Source organism: Prionailurus viverrinus, chromosome A2, assembly GCF_022837055.1.
Source record: "Prionailurus viverrinus isolate Anna chromosome A2, UM_Priviv_1.0, whole genome shotgun sequence".
Lineage (NCBI taxonomy): Eukaryota > Metazoa > Chordata > Mammalia > Carnivora > Felidae > Prionailurus > Prionailurus viverrinus.
Genome location: NC_062562.1, coordinates 89,445,458 through 89,458,923, shown reverse-complemented (window position 1 = coordinate 89,458,923; position 13,466 = coordinate 89,445,458). Strand labels below are relative to the sequence as shown.

The following is a 13,466-nucleotide window of genomic DNA, read 5'->3' as shown; positions in this document are numbered from 1 at the left end:
AATCAAGAGTTTTTTTTTTTTCACGAACTAAATAACACCGTATTTATATGCCAATTGTGAAATAATCTAGTAGAGAAATAAGTGATGATTCAGGAGAGATGCGAGACAAGGCATACCTTATTGAAGAAAATATTGATGAAATTCCATTCTATTCTCTAAAATAGGCTACATTTAAAACATATGTTAATGATGGAACTGGAGGATATTATGCTAAGTGAAATTAGTCAGAGAGAGACAAATATCCTATGACTTCACCATATGAGGACTTTAAGAGACAGAACAGATGAACATAAGGGAAGGGAAGCAAAAATAATATAAAAACAGGAAGGGGGACAAAACATATGAGACTCTTAAATATGGAGAACATACAGAGGGTTACTGGAGGGGTTGTGGGAGGGGGGATGGGCTAAATGGGTAAGGGGCATTAAGGAATCTACTCCTGAAATCGTTGCGCTATAGACTAATTTGGATATAAATTAAAAAAATAAAAAAACAAATTAAAAAAATACCTTAAAAACATGTTAATGAAAGTGGCCCATTTTGCATAATAAACTATTATCTGCATAATTGTCAGTGTCAGCTATTGTCTAGATGGAAAGATAGGTCAAGCAGTTCTAAAACTATGTTCAAGGAGGAATGTGTTTACTGTTTGATATAGTGATACAGGTTGTAAGTACTATCAACGTTTAGAAAATTGAGGCATAAACATTTGGAAAGAAAACTCAGAAAGAAGAGATAACCTCAGAATCACGTAAGAGATAATTAAAACAACAGCAACAACAATAACAACAACAACAACAAACATCCAAGTCTCCTGCTTTTCAATTCAATAGTATTTATACTACAACTTGCCTGCATCCAAGCCTATTAATTAATAATAATTAAAATCTATTTAACACTGTATTTGAGCACTGTTCTAAATATTATTGATCTGTGGAGGTTCACAAAGTGATAGAAGTTACACAGTAATGTAAAATAATACATATTTTAATGTTACCACAGAAGTATCATGCAAAAAGTGTTCTTGGAATTAAGAAGGGATATAAAACTCTCTGAGATCTACAAAGGTCAGCAATGTCCTCCTGGCAGGGTAAAAGAGGGCTAGATCAAGGGATACTTTGGTTGTGTCTTTGGTTATGCATATAAACATGGAAGGAAGTTTAAGAGTATCATTACTTAAGTAAAGGCAATTTTTTTTCTGGGATTAAACCCTGTAAAGTCTTTTTTAGTTAAAAAAGTTCTTTGTTTTTAAATTTTTTTTAAGTTTATTCATTTTTGAGAGATAGAGACAGAGCATGACAAGGGGAGGGGCAGAGAGAGAGGGAGACACAAAATCCGAAGCACGCTCCAGGCTCTATGCTGCCAGCACAGAGCCCAACACAGGGCTCGAACTCACTAACTATAAGATCATGACCCGAGCCGAAGTCGGAGGCTTAACCTAACTGAGCCACCCAGGCACCCCATTAAAAAAGTTCTTTTTGGACAGATCTTGTATGTAGTGGGATTACTATTGTATAAATTATTGAGATAAAATTTTGTATATACAACTGCTTGTTTTAGGACTTTACTTACCTACAATGTGGCTCAACTTCCTTAGGTCTTATTAAGGGAATTTTTACAATGAGATTCTTTCAATACATGTGTAAAAATATAAATTTAAAAACATTTTATTTATTTTTTTAAAAACTTTTGTTTATTTATTTATTTATTTGAGAGAGAGAGAGCAAGAGAGAGAGAGAGAGAGAGAGCGAGCAGGGAGAGGGCAGAGAGAGAGAATCCCAAGCAGGCTGCGTGTCAGCACAGAGCCTGACGCGGGGCTCAAACTCACAAGCCATGAGATCATGACCTGAGCCAAAATTAAGAGTCAGCCTCTTCACTCACTGAGCTACCCGGGCACCCAATTTAAGGACATTTTAAAACTGAATGCCATTGGGTCTTTTTTCCACAGAAAAATTGACAAATGCCTCTGTGCTTCTTAAAACTAGTAATATATATTTTGCATTTTTGTAAAAGTCCTTTAAATTGGCTGATTTAATCCTATTAATTCAAAAGAGGTGTGTATCAGAACTAAGTACTTTTTACTTGTAAAGAATGACACTCATAAAGAAGTTTATTTGACTAAAGCCACAGTGAGCCAGGCACAGTCTGGAAAATAAGGTAAATATTTCAGCAATAGGTATATTGTGTAAAAATGTAACTAAAATTGTTTTGTAAAAGAATCTTGTTTTTCTAAATAGTGCTAACTCTTCAAATATAAAATATAGCTGTAATATACAACAGGGCTTCAGGTCAGAAGACCTCGATTTTAGCTCTTTCTATGGCATGTACAGTTCAGCCACCATTAGGATGAGGATTTGCTCTTTCTGAGTCTAGGTTTTCTCATCTAGAAATTAGTGATAATCCTTTAGTTCTCCTCAAAGATCAAATTGGATAAAATAGGGAAAGTTCCTTGAATGTCACAAAGCACAAATTGAATATCATGACAGGCTTCAAAGGGAGTCCAAACAGTACGTAATTGAATTAATTGAAGTAAAAATTGAAAGTCTTTACAAATACAGTTATATTTAGGCATTTCTGGTAGAATTTCTGCTGCTGCAGGTAACAGGACATTTACCTAAAAGTCAATAATAAATTATAATTTGTCATCTTCGCATCTCCTTCCAGGTTAATGCATGTTAAATGAACGCACTTCCCTTCCTTGTATGAGAGAACTGAGGGGGGAAAGTTCACATATCATTGGTTTAAATTAAGCAGGTCATTTATCACTTATAGCAACTAAGTTATTTATAATTTAAGTTAATTAGATTGTTAGAATGAGTAAGGGATATGCACATTTGACCAATGTGCAATTGTAATGGAAAAAAAATAATCTGGCCATCTTGCATAAATTAGCATGCGCCATGTTTTAAATGTTTGAGGGAAACTCTAGTGTGGAGAAGAAGGAAGAGTTCAGCTCTTCTCTTCAGTGCAGTGGGGCCATGTTGTACTTTAGCCTTTCTTACTGCAACTTTGGTTCAATGATCTGTAGCACCAGAATAATCTGGGAGTTTGTTAGAAATGTACAATCTCATTTCCTTGACCCCTTTCTAAATGAGAAACAAGAATCCCAGCTGATTTGAAAGCTTGTTAAATCCTGAGAAGTGCTGTTCTAGAGTGTTCTTATTCAGACCTCTTCCTCTTTTCCCCATCTGCTCTTCCAAGCATTTGGAGATAACAACCAGAACCTTTAATGACTGCAAACCATTAGAGCCACAGTTGGGTCTCTTAATGGCACATTAACCTCTCTAAATTATTCATATGGTTCTAATAAATTCTGATTTAGATGGGAGGCAGGTAAACCAACATACATAAGAATCACTAGTTTGAAAACCATTAGTTAAGTATTTGTTAGACTTCTTATGTGCAAGAAATAGTGATGGATTACAGCATTGATTTAGACATTATTCTTATCTGCAAGAGCTTCTAGTTTTTTTAAGGGACAAAATAATTGCAAAAATATTAATTCAATAGGATTAGGATTTTTTTTAATGAATGCCATTCAAGAATGTTGAAGAAGGTTGGGTATGAAATGGAACTTTGAACAATGGAAAACATTTATACTTTATTGAATGAAGTGTATGTTGGCATTGGAAGATTTTGATCATGAAATTGACCTAACTTAATTGTGATTTACGGGAAAAAAAAAGAATAGATAGCATCATGTGGAAGACATAGGTGAAGGAGAAGGGAATAGAACAAAGTTATTTATGAATCAGGTATAGTAATTTAGAGAAGGAATAATATGCATCTTGGCCTGGGTTACAATAGGAGTAAATATTTGATGGGGAAGAATAGAAAATTTATATGATCAAATTTATAAGACTTAAATTTATCTTGATGTTGGTGTGAGGAAGTGAAATAGACTTAGAGGTACCAATTATTTAAATACAGGAAAAAAGAGTAAGGGACCAAGGAAGGTAAACTAAAAACAATTCTGATTTTTTGAGCCTGGGAACTAGGTCATGTCATTAAGTCATTGAAGTCAGTAAGATCGGTTGATTGGGGGAAAATGACAGTAGCAAGCAGGCTACTGAAAATTATGAACTGTGATTTAAGAGAGGCAGTGCGGGGTGCCTGTGTGGTTCAGTCGGTTAAGTGTCCAACTTGGGCTCAGGTCATGATCTTGCAGTTCGTGGGTTCGAGCCCCACATCGGGCTTTGTGCTTACAGCTTAGAGCCTGGAGCCTGCTTCGGATTCTGTCTCCCTCTCTATCCACCCCTCCCTCACTCGCACTGTCTCTCTCTCAAAAATAAATATTAAAAAAAAATACAAGAAAATAAGAGAAGAGTGTGGTTTTAGGTGTCTATCTCAAAGTCATGAGCAGAGATCTAATAATTTGTGAGACAAAAACATTTATAGGAAACTATAAATGGAAAACATTATTTCATTGCCTATGCTCTATAAACACTGCCTGAAATTCAGGAGAACATTATTCCATGACTGTATTTTTAATCTCCCTTTTGGAAGTCTGTGTGCATACTCTGACACGGATTCTCTGCACACCTCTACCTGGATTACCTACCTTGGGCATGTGGGGAGAGGACCCTTTCTGGAGAAAACCTCGAGAAAAGTTCTACAGATAATAGTCATCTGTTTGTTTGGAATGAAAGCCAACTCAAAGTTTCTTGAGCCAATAGAAATTAAAATTTAGATCAATATCACACTGAGTGCCCGGCATGATAAGTGAAAAACATCAAAATCAAACCAGCAAAAACAAAGTTCAAGACATGTTCAGTCCAATTATTTTAAACTTCATAATAGTAACAGTGAAGAAGTGATTCATATAACTTCCAGAAACAATAAAAGACACGTTCCAAGGCTGGGGATATGATAACATGAGACTTCTCAATCATGACTTTGAAAACTGGAAGATAGTGTTCACATGCCTCAGATCACTAAGGGTGAATGCTGGTCAACCCAGAATTCTATAGTTAGCCCACCTATTAATAAAAACAAATTAGAGGCCTTTTTACACATGTAAAATTTCAAAAATTTAAGTCTCAGTCACCATTTCTTAAGAAGTTTCTGGAGATGTACTCATCAGAATAAGAAAATAAGTCAAGGAAGAAGACACGGGATCTAGGAAAGTTGGGATTCGTAGTAGGAGAGAGGTGGAAGGAAGTTTGAGAAAGCTGTCCCTCTGGTGAGAGAACAGCCAGTCTAGTTTGTAGGGAGAAGAAGGGCCCAGGAGACATCTCCAGGAGATAAAAAACAATCCGACAGAATTTCATATGAAAATTTTATGCAGGCCCTTTTCAGGAATTGTGGAAAGGTTTGATCATGATTTAATTTTTTTTTAATATTTATTTACTTATTGAGAGGGAGAGAGACAGAGTGTGAGTAGAGGAGGGACAGAGAGAGAGGGAGACACAGAATCCAAAACAGGCTCCAGGATCCAAGCTGTCAGCACAGAGCCCGACCCGGGGCTCGAACTCACAAACCACTGGATCATGACCTGAGCCGAAGTGGGATGCTTAACCGACTGAACCACCTAGGTGCCCCAGATTTAATCATGATCTTAAACAAAACTAAGTAAATGTCACAACTTGGAAATTATTAATTAAAGCAACAGATTTTTTTTTCCAAGAAAGAAAGTATGATCAGAGAACTAGTTTTCTAAGTAGGGAAGAGTATTTACGTTGTTTAATAATGAAACCATTGAATACAGCTTTTCATAAAAATGGACATATAATCATGTCAGGACTTTGGTTAAAGGGAAAGAGTTGGCATCAGAAAGCTAAAATTCTCAATTTCTGTCAATGGGAATTCAGTAGAAATGTCTGAAAATAATGTTCTAAAAGATAGTAGTGTATACATATTATTTAGAATAATAAATGAATAATAAATGAAAAATGAATAGAAAATAAACTACTAAACTGGTTTGGAGGTAGACAGACGATGGGAGAGGAGACAGATGCTAACATATGCCTTTTAACTTTACTTTTTGGTGTGCATATACTTAATTTTGGTGGATGCAATTAATTTTTTAAAATATCGTTATAAAATGTTGTTCTTTTCCAAAAATGTTATTACTCTTTGTTCTGTATATTCATCATGATCTTAACTTGAAGAATTATTTGTTCCTATCCTATTTGTCTTGCTGTTTAGAATCTATAGCTGACGGTATACTACGGTATGGCTTTCTGAGTTTTGTAAAAATTAAATTTATATACTTGATTGAAAATAGATCCGTATTAATTTGTGACATGGTGTCTTGATTTTAAACATTCCTTGAAATTTGGAAGGGGAGATACTCTCAAGACCTTGAAGGCCATTAAGAAAATAATTGTCAAATCAGAATCCTTCCTTCTGAGGAAGTTTATTCTATTATGACACTGGTTTTCTGGAAATGTACTAGGTACTTATAACGTTAGGCTTTTTTTATAGGTCAGTGGGAAAAATCATCGTAGCAAAGCTTTCGAGCATTTAAAAGGACTCCTTCAAAGTAAGAGTTTAAAAGGATTCATAATCATAAATTATGAATCTCACATGTGATGGATTATATAAAGCATCTGCTATTGAAAGCTAGCCAAATAAAAATAAACCTGTAATTTAAAAGCATGGATGTAGATGGAAATGTGACAGTGTAAAATTGCCACACTCCTCTCCACATCCTGTCCTGGCAAGAACAAAGCTCTGATGATATAGTAGGCTTTATTTGTTTCTAATTTATGTTTCCCTACATGGTATCATCTGATTTATTACTGACATAGGCAATGTTCTAAGACCTAATGAGCAGAATGATCTTCAACATTCCATTGCAGAAGAGCAAATGAAAATTTGATTTTTTTTTTCCTGACTTGGACTTGAATTTGTGGGAAGAGAACAGGGTTGGACTTCTCACCTAGGAACGTATAAAGATAATATAATACACACCTATAGTTTTGAAGTAGTCTTTTGTAAGGATTTTAGGTTTGAATATTATTCTTTATATACTGGATATTGTTTCAGCAGTTAGTTATGGAGACTGAGTGTACATAAATAGAGACTAATTTGTATTTTTGATAGGTGGAAGTCAGCTATCTTGGTAACCAAAATTTTTTCATATGATCTCAAGCTTCAGAAAACCAATTGAAAGTCAGGTGGGGCCAGTTTAAGATGAGTTAAATTTCCAAAGCTTGATTCCAAAACAGAATCCATGCCTTTCCTTGGACCAGAACCTAGAGAAGCAAATACAAGTTCACAGAGAGCCCAAGGAACTCAGTGAGCCACGGTATTAGGGACTAGTTTTCTTTTTGGACTGAATAACTTGTTGCCTTTACTCAATTCCTGACCCAAACTGAGAACAGGCTTTTTTTTGGGGGGGGTGGGGGGTGAGGTAATGGTTTGGTAGCCAAAACATTTCTGGAAACTATGGGAAGAAGGAATTCCATAGAAGAAGTCTTTAGATACTAACAGCATGAAAGCCCTGGGGTTCAGAGATCAAGGGAGGAAAGCTGAATTTATGGGGAAGACAGGAATAAAAACTCCTTTACTTCCTTACTTGCAACAGCTTTGCAAAGAACACACTGGAGATGCAACCATATTTCAAGAAGCCTCAGAACAGCCTTACTGATATAATGGTTATTTCCTTTGAGGAAAAATAGGAGTGGTTGCAGTAAGCATTTGTGCTGAATATCTTGAGACCATAGGGAAAGCCAATTCGGTTTTGAACGGGGGCCATTTTTGGTTGTAAACTTTCTCTGTTGAGGCATTCTACTCCTGTGACTGGAGTAGATTGGGAAGTAACTTTCCTCAAAGGTGATTTTCTTTTTACCTCATGAATTCTAGCTTTAATAACTTGGATTATCTTCTCAAAAAATCTTTCTGTTAAGTGTTCTTTAAAGGATGTGGGAAGCCATTTTTTTAGCTATGTAGTCTTCTTGTGAGAAAAATGGTCAACTCCACCCAGTTCAAGATTTCTGGCAATAAATGCTATTTCAGGGATATGGGATCTTGTTCATTTCACAGTCAAACATTGAGGAAGTCTGTGTTGCTTAAACCTAAATTTATTAGATTCAATGTGACTAACCACTCCCTTCCTTTCTGAGGTGAAGAGGAAGAATGTAGACCGTCAGGTCAAATGTTTCTTCAGGCTGAATGAACAATTGTATTAAGTGACACTAAACGGGAGATACAAAGAATTCTTTTAAGAACAAATGTTTATTTCAAATCAGAACAGGGATTATGGAATCTTTAGCCTTCCCCTCACATGGAAGGGCATCTGGTTGTGAGTGAGGAGTTTCATTGTTGCTGAACAAACAGCACCATTAAGAGCAAATTGGTTTTGTGAAACCTCCTTAACCATTCTGGACCTCACTGAATTGGCACATGTGAGTCCAACAAAGGTTATTGATAGAATTTCCCTTTAGTTGGAATTGCTTTACGCTATATTCCTGCTCTTCCCAAAGGTTAGAGGCGATCTGTTCCAAGGAACAGAGTGATGCCCAGGAATAGAGAGGGGAATCCTAGTTTACCTGACAGCTCTTTAATTTTAACAAAGTTAGGCATAAGGTTCTAATCCTGTAGAACTCGAAGGCATTTTAGAAGGAGCATAGAGACTATGCAGTATCTCTACCCAACATAATGGTGAGAGAATTGAAGTGGCATTATTTGGCTTGGTAAAAGAAATGCAGATGGGATTTCTTCCCATTTTAACATTAAAGGTATTTGACAGTCTGTGACTTTCGCTCCTGCTGTCTTTTGTCACAAGCGTGTTTTCCTTTTTGATGTGGATTAGCATTTCCTCTGCACTAGGCTGTAAGATCCTGAGAGTGGAACTTGTTATCAGAGTCTTTGTATCATGTGCAGAGCCCCTGGTGGTCTTAGGTGAGTCCATTGTTTGCCTTCATCATCAGATTTTATAAAGGTAGTGACTTGCTTCCTTGTGCCGAGCAGTTATTCTAAATAGTGAAGAAATGGGAAGTTATTCTAAATGGTTATTAACTACATGTTGGAAATATACATTTTCTCTGTGGCTTTTGGAGAGATACCAGGAGATGCTGATGAAGATTCTGGACATACCCTTCAGAAAAAGGCACATGTACATACAAACATGAAAAATCATGTTACTTATAGGGTTTTTGATACTCAGAACCGTGCTGTTGCTCTGCAGCATTTTATTGATCATGGATCATGAACATCTTGTCTGTGTCATCATTCAAATAAAAATCTATCACAGGAATGATTTCCATATTCAAACTAGTGGAATAAATTAATAATCTTATCTTCATTTCATTTCAGAAACAATCATCCTGTAACTTTTCTTTTTTTTTTATATGAAATTTATTGACAAATTGGTTTCCATACAACACCCAGTGCTCATCTCAAAAGGTGCCCTCCTCAATACCCATCACCCACCCTCTCCTCCCTCCCACCCCCCATCAACCCCCAGTTTGTTCTCAGTTTCCAACAGTCTCTTATGCTTTGGCTCTCTCGCACTCTAACCTCTTTTTTTTTTCCTTCCCCTCCCCCATGGGTTCCTGTTTAAGTTTCTGTAACTTTTCCAAAAGTGTATTGCTAGAATAGGAGTGGGAAATTGAGGGCGTGGGACATTGAATGACACTACAAACTGAGAAGAAGGTGATAGACCAACAAGTTGTTAAAAGAACAGTTCGAATGAGTGATTATAGAGAATTCCATAAGTTTAGGTAGAAAGAACAAAGAATGCATTGAGGACCTAGAGGTAAACGCTACTGTCATCTGAGGAGAGGCGAGGCTGGCTAAGTACGTATTGGGCAGGCCTCCTCTGAATGGCTGTGTGGCGCAACATGCTCACCCCCCTCCCCAGTGGGGACAGAACAGAGTTTCTGTTCCAAAGGATTGTAACTGTGGACAGTCTTAAAAATCACATGGCTTGGGGCGCCTGGGTGGCTTGGTCGGTTAAGCGTCCAACTTCGGCTCAGGTCATGATCTCATGGGCCGTGAGTTCGAGCCCCGCGTCGGGCTCTGTGCTGACAGCTCAGAGCCTGGAGCCTGTTTCAGATTCTGTGTCTCCCTCTCTCTCTGACCCTCCCCTATTCATGCTCTGTCTTTCTCTGTCTCAAAAATAAATAGACGTTTAAAAAAATTTTTTTAAAAATCACATGGCTGAAAATTGTCAGTTCAGGAGAAGAAAAAAAATAAAGCTCGGAAATCTATTGCCAAATTATTGGTCTTTAACTTTCATGAGTTTCCAGCCTGCAGAGCCGGCATCCACCTCTGATTCCTCTAAAATTCTCCCGGGAGTATATCGGTTTTAGGTGTGAAGACGCAGGCTTTGGAATTAACCACCTCCAACCCCTGTCCCCCTGCCCCCTCCCGTCCCCCCAGGCTTTACTTGATGATCCTGTGGAAACAAAAATGACTTTGCTTGGTTTGGCAGAAATGCAGGAAAGATAAGCTGTTTGGGGAAGAGGGAACCTGTTCCAATCCCTGTCCCAAGGTCTGTTCAAAATGTATGCGTCAGCCTGAGAAATTTTCATATGTAATGCCTAAGTCTAATTATTTTGTTTGGCTACAAAGGATTGGTGGGGCATGCTTTAATCATTTTGATGCTAACATTGTCACAAGGCAACATGAAATCATTTTGAAATGATAATACTTTACATTAGTCACTATTTTTGCAGCTGTTTTTCCTTGTCAAATTTGAAACTAAATCCAATAGAATTGGTTGTGGTTAAAGAAAATAAATGACTACCTCAACTTTGTTTTCCTTGCTGTACCAGGAGAAACAACAAATGAGATGCAAGATTCTTAAACATCTTGCTCCTCTCAGTGGCACTGCCATAATTCAGGGACTTGCCATCTTTCAGGAACTTCTGGGTAGTCTCCCTTCTCCTACATTTCCAATTCTCATCCATCCTGAACACTGCAGCCAGACTTATTTTTCAACACTCAGTTAAAGTCTTTGTCACTTTTCTGCATAACGTATTTTAGTGGCTTCCAGTTACCTCCATGATAATCAAACTTCCCAGCCTGCCATTTGAGGCTCTGGTTATCTCAAGGCTGCCTTTACGTCCAGCCTCATATATTCTGTATGTTCTAGCCTACCGAACTACTTCAATTCCACAAATATTTAATAAGTACTTAATTTGTCTCAGACACTGAGCTAGTGCTGGGGATTCAAAGATAAGTTAGACATAGTCTTTGTGCTGAAGGAGTTCACACTGCAGAGTAGGAGGCATATTAAAAATGTATTGGGTGAGTGTGACGTATGATGATATATGCACTTGTACATTCTCGTGTTCTTCTGCCTCAAAAAAAACTTTTCTTTATATCTTTCCTGAAAAGATTCCATTCGTCCCTCAACACTGTTGTCAATTGTTATCTTCTTTTGTAAAGTGACACACAATTAATTATTTGAAAGATTTCCTTTGTGTATACTTGTATTAGAATGTACTTTGCCTATACTGTATTCTGTATACCTTTCTACTTATATATTCATCTGTGAGCCCCTTGAATGCAGGGCTTAGCATGACCACACCCTTAACTACATGCTCAATACCTAATATAATAGATTCTTATAAGTTTTTTGGACTGAATAGCTTTTTAATGTTAGTCCAATACTGTAAAAAGAATACAGAGAATTTCTCATCTTTACAAGTCAGGTTTAAGGGAAGATGAGATACTATTCTTTATTAGAAGTTATTTGGCTCAAACTGGAATTTAATAATCATATTCAAAGTAAGTTAATATTTACTGAACTTTTCCTATCTTCAAGGTACTCTTTTAAGAACCTTAAAGAAGTTATCTCCTTTGCTCATCCTAAGAATTATATGAGTTGGGAAATATTATGTCTTCCTTTTTGTACATTTTGTATAGAGTTTAAAAAATACATCGTCATCATTGTAATAACTGATAGTACATAGCACTTACTATGTGACAGGCACCATTCTAATGCTCATCATTAAGTCCTTGAGTCCTCACACCTACATGATTTATTAATCGTTTATATTATTATCTCCATTTTATAGAGGAGGAAACTGAGGCACGGGGAACTTAAGTTTTGTTTTTTTTTCCTAGATCACAGCTAGATTTGTGAGGCTGGGATATGTCCCAAGTGGTCTAGACACAAATCTCACGCTCATTAGGCTAACCCATGTTTCTTTTTGTTAATGAACGTTGCAAACGCATGGTTCAAAATAGTTGATTATTATCCATGGGCACTTGAAATAATAAGATGTATATCATATAACCTACTTTTCTCTATTAATTGGGTCAAGATATGCTCTTGGAGACCCTTGCATACTTTTTCCATTTTGCCCGTTTTATTCTTTGTTAAACAAGTGGGAATGTCATGGAACATACCAAATCACCTCAGTGAATAAGGGTTTGTGTGAAATGTTTTCTTTTGTTAAGGCTTTAGATCATATCTGTCTTATCTATCCACTCGGTTCCATTATTCTTTCCTCAGTTCTACTTTATAGTTAGTATGGAACGTTTATCAGATATTAGCCTACAAAAATAGGGTTACTGTATTTGGAGATGCTAAAAAATATTATTCTATGGGTCTCTGGTCTGAAAAACTACTCAAGTCATATTTAGCTTGAGAGGAAATAATTAGTATTGGATTGCTATATCCAGACTTCTATCCAGTATACATAAAGCAAGATTGATAAGCATTAGTAAAACCACACTCACTTGAGAATTCAGATAATTTCATATCTTCTTCTTCGGCATACAGCCTTTGGGTTTGTCAAAACTAAGACCAAAATCTATCGTGATGAATAAGGGAAGTAACATGTAACCATTGTAAGTTAGAGAAAAGAGTGAAGGGAATACTCAAAAATATGGAGTAACAATAGAGCCCACAGTTGATGTGTGGAATATATAGGCTTTAAATTTAAAAGACTCATATATCCATTTACAGAGGTTGAACATTGCCATGATACATTTTGGAAGTATCCTGTTACCTGTTTCTGAGACATTGCCTCTTTGTATTTTTCTCATCAATTAATAATGACTTACTTGAAAATAATGATTTAGTTTCAAAGTCCATCAACATATAATGGACTTTAATGAGTGGTGAGTGGTATTATTATTATATTGGTATTTAATATTATAAGGCTATAGAAAATGAGAGGGTATGATAAGTATTTGAGGCAAAATCTGTTGAAACATTTGTATTTCTGTAAACCCAGACCTAAATTTAATAGGTCTATCCATATCACAGTTGTAAGTGGAAAAAAAAAAAAAGAATTAGGACATGTGTCAAATTAGACAAGTGTCAAAGAGAATGGAGACTGGGACTGAGGCTGTATTATCAACCTTACCATCACCTGATTTTGAGACTTGAGGCATGTGGCTTCACCTTGCTGGAGTTAAATACCTTCATTTATAAAATCACAAATTCGTATTAATTGATTTTCAAGGTCCCTTCCTGCTTTACTATTTTGATCTCTTTACTGGTTCAGGATCATATATCTCTCAGAATCCATTTTCTTGGATTTGGCTTCTTTGTTTACTCC

General features: G+C 36.4%; 1 protein-coding gene across 3 annotated transcripts in view; it reads left to right on the top strand.

The window, feature by feature from the left end:
- Nucleotides 1-13,466, top strand: part of SEMA3D (semaphorin 3D) — a 197,975-nt gene that overhangs the window by 77,518 nt on the left and 106,991 nt on the right. The window lies entirely within an intron of this gene.